Consider the following 4,634-nt stretch of genomic DNA (forward strand, 5'->3'; position numbering starts at 1 on the left):
AAGGCTATGACCCGGTGGTCGGAGCTCGTGTCTGACCGTAGGGTCCAGTCAGCAATATGCTTTGCTATGGGAGCCGTGGCAAGTCTCAGACCTATACAGTCCCTCCAATCCTTACCTGCTTCCAGTCAAGAACTACTTTTCTCTGATGCCTTTTAGAGATGCCTAGGAATGGTTCTGGTCCTATAAGAGGGTGCTCAGCCCCGTTTCTAGCAAGCTGGTCAGCTTTTCATTACCTGTGATTCCCTTGTGTCCTGGGACCCACACAAGCTGAAGCTTCTTTAAGCATCCTATGATTCTAAGGCTTGTTTACACTCTCTTACCAAATTAGAGGTGACTCTAGGTGACTCCAAGGCTTGAAGGGCAGACAGACTATCTGAAAAGATGGTGACGCCAGTCCTTTCACAGCTAGTGATTTCAGGGCATAAAGCTGCTAACAAGATGGCAAACACATCTGCCTGAAAGGCAGTCGAGTGCTTGCCTAGTGGGAAGCTTAGTTCTATGCCTAATTGTTTTATGAAAACCCCTGTCCATATTAGTCCTGTCGAATTTATTCTCGATCCATCAATGAAAAAGGGCAGATAATCTCCTGGGGTTTCCACTAAACCCTCTACCCAATCCTCTAACTTTGAGAGTAAGTAACTAACTAATCTTGGTGTCTAAAGCTGGTGTTTTATCTAGAAGTGGTGAGCGGTATTGTAGTATTGGTAACTCGCTTTCCACCACTTTAGCTATTTTTGCGTGACCAGTAACTTCTCCTGTCTCTGTCCACTGTCTATTTTCTTTCATTCTTTCCCTTTAATCAATAAGTGGAGTGGTATTAGGAAAAGCAGAATTTCCAATGCCTCAGTAGGTGTTGTGTGAAATGCCAATACAGCCCATCCTTTGGATCTTACTGGCCATTCACACATGGGAAGCCCTTTGCAGGGCTGTCCACCACATAATACTTCCATAGTAAATTCTCAGTCTTATTATCGCTATGTAAATCCAATGCATAACCTTTGGGTTGAAACACCAGGTAGTGCCAACAGCGTGTCTTACTTGCCAAAAGGCAGCACTTATTTTTCTTTTAATTTCTGCCAAATGAGATCCCCAGTTCAGTTTTGTGTCAAAACTAATTCCGAGGTATTTGACCTTTTGGCTTAGTTGGAATTCATTCCCAAAGAAAATCAGGGTTTGAATACCCAATTTCCGCTTCCTGGTAAATAGAATCAATTCTGTCTTTGTTTGGTTTACTGAAAGCTTCATTTCAGTACACCATGTCTGTACTACATTAGATGTGACTTGCATAAGTTCCATGATGGTACTTATGAACTTTCCACTGATGAGGATCACTCCATCGTCAGCAAAAGCTTGCGCGAATATCCCAGCATCCTCAAGTCTTCTCCAATAGAATAATACGCTATCCATAACTAGGCACCATAGCAACGGTGAGATACACTCCCCTAAGGGCATCTAGTACCGTCTTCCAAAACTACAATTATTCTATTATTGAGAACAAATTTGACCCATCTGATAATCGCATTCGGGGCAAAAATGTCTAATAAGGCTTTATAGACTGCCTCAGGTCTTGTTTTGTCGAATGCCCCTTCTACATCGAAAAAGAGTCCTAAAGCGGACTCCTTATGTAATAAGGCCTTTTCATTCTTCCCTACCAAGGAGTGCAGTGCAGTCTCAGTTGATTTTCCCTGGAGGTATGCGTGCTGTCTTGGATCAAGGGGGTTGATTGGTAGCACCTTGGTTGTGAAGAAAACTGCCACCAACTTCTTCAGGATCTTAAATAGGTAGGAGGATTAAATAATGGGTCGATACGCTTTAGCGACACTACAGTCCTCCTTCCCAATCTTAGGAATGAAAGCTATTAATACTTAATAATTAAGTCTCTGGTATATATCCTAATGCTATAGAGGCTGTAAGAAGAGCCCTAATCCAGGGGAGTAGGATATTAAGACCTTCCTTGAGCATGCATGGGAGAATACCGTCCGTTCCTGGGGCCTTATAAGGCTTGAGCTCTTCCACGGCCCACTTAATGGCCTCTGTAACGATAGACTCCGCTAATGCCCACTCTTCTTTATTAGCCTCTCCGAAGGAATCCATGGTTGGAGGGTTGTCTATTTTGTGCTGGTAACCTGGAAAGTGTGTCTTCATTAAATGGGACAAGGTTTCCTCTAAGCTGGAGGTCCACTTCCCATCTGGTTTCGTTAGTACACCTAGTGGCTGTTGACCATTTCTTCCTAATAACTCCATTAAACTAGAGGCTTCTGGCGTGTTTGATGCAGAACTTGCGCCAGCCATACAATTGAGTTAGTTTCCTTTTTAATTTAAATTGATTTATAATAACTAAATGATATTTCAATTTTATCCGATTTGCTAGGAATATTCTTGTTTTAATTGCTTTTCACTGTATGATATGAACATAAACATATGAAAATATACTACATTTAAAGACATAAATTAAGAAAATTGTTGCATTTACTGTTTAACGACAAATTTAAACTAAAGTAGTTTTTTCAATAACAGTATTGTGAAAATCTCAAATATTACTTTTGGGAAGATACTGCATTCTTGAAAAGAAGGCTAGAATGTTCTTTGACTGAACCTTAAAATTCATATCAGATAGATGATGGTGTATCAGAAAGTATATTGTCAACATTTAATGTTGTGCGTATTTTTTTATTTTTAGCATTGTGAAAGTATCTAAATTATGACAATAAGTACAATTAACCTAATAGTCAAGAAGTGTTACTTACCAGTCCAGTTAAATTTAAATTAATGAGCTAATTCTGCATTTAGTGATCAGAATATTATTTATGTTAATCCATGTTTTAATGGTTGTATGTTGTTACAAAAGTCGATGTTGATGTCACAAAAAGTTTTGTTTCGAAATATTTTAATGCATATATTACATTCTGCCTTAAGAATCATATTTTTCAAAAATCAATTAGCAATCATTAGTAACAATTTTTGTCTCAATTGTCAAATTCTTAACAATATGAATGAACTGACTACCAGCAAATGAGAAGTAAAGTATCTTAATCAAAACAAAGTGTAACAGTCACCTATGGCTTCAATAACTTAGTTCTTTTTATTGTGCGTGTTAAATAAATATCTGTCTGCATGACAGAATTCTGTTCTTCATCCATACTTTTCTTTCCTCATACAATATTTTAGCTTTCCTCATCACTTTGATCAAACCCAAAATCTACAATCAATTAATATAATTACAATTAAATAATTAATATATATTTCATAAGCTTTAGACCTAGACTATGAAATTGCCCAACTCATGAATATGTCCACTTCTTCATTCTTATTTTTAATCTATCTAATTCCCAATATTCAAACAATATTTTTTCATAGAATACTCAAAAAATCTCGAACAAAATAATGTAGCAACCAAATATACTTTCTTATTCCCATTTATTTTAAAAAATATATTAAATATTTTGAGATAATGTGTAGCTGATCAGAAATGTTTCTCAAAGAATACATAAGTCCAATTTCTATAGAATGGTAATGATATATAAGTGTCAGTGAATACTCTGTCATCTATTTATGTATATTTTTAAATGTCCTTAGAGTCCATTAGATTACTTGTAATGTTATCATTTAATAAGAAAATATAGTATTCATTTACCAAAAATAACATAAAAGCAACCATTTTAGATAAATGGTTAATGACTGCTACATATATTATTTTTAGTTTGGTCCTGCAACACATTGACGTGTCCAGGCCTCCTCAACCAGCAGCCTCCAGAAGTTTTTGTCCTGGGCTGCTCTACATACAACTATATATATTATAATCAGAAATTTATTTTGAGCTTCTAGACAATTTTTTATTGATAAAATTTCTGTTATGGTTGTTCACAAGAAATTAAAAATCCTTGATAAATTTGGAGGGGTGAATATTAATTACTAATATTTATCTACCTGTTCAACAAAGAGCTTAAGGTATTAAGTAATTGCATAGAGGAAGTACAAAAAAAAAAAAATTCCTATGTGTTTGTTAAAAGAAAATCTGCCTGAAGTATCTCAAGTTACTTACTTCATAAATGTGCTTCTAATAGATAGTTTCAGATCCATAATTTAATTCTCAGATACATCACTTTATAATCTAGAACAGCAGCTCTTAATTTTATATCTTACTCAATTGTACTGGTCATACAATTATTAATATCTTCTTTCACATAGGTGAAACTCCTTATAAGTAGCAGGGCTCCATATTATGCTATGAGCGAACCAACAATATTAGTGGGTATGGTAATCCTTAATCATTTAAAAATTATTTCTGATCTTCATACAAATTTAACTTATTTATCTTAAATAACATGGTTCTGCAATCATTCCTGAACAGCTTCTTGAATTGTACTCCTAAAGCAAATCTTACTCTCAAATGGTACAAAACCATCATAATTTTATATAATAGCCAGTTTTCCTGATAATATATCGGCAAAGGGAAGAAATTCAAGAAGCTATACAAGGTTGTTACAAAAGTCTTTGTACATCAATTCATTATAGCCTCTATTTTAACCCTAGTTTAACTTTGAAGTTAACAATACATATAGCATTTACTTTCAACAATTGTTTGCTTGATTATGGATAACAACTGAACCTTTCATTCGATTTTGTAAAATTTA

Source organism: Halyomorpha halys, unplaced genomic scaffold, assembly GCF_000696795.3.
Source record: "Halyomorpha halys isolate HHAL.00 unplaced genomic scaffold, Hhal_1.1 Scaffold579.1, whole genome shotgun sequence".
NCBI classification, from domain to species: Eukaryota; Metazoa; Arthropoda; class Insecta; order Hemiptera; family Pentatomidae; genus Halyomorpha; species Halyomorpha halys.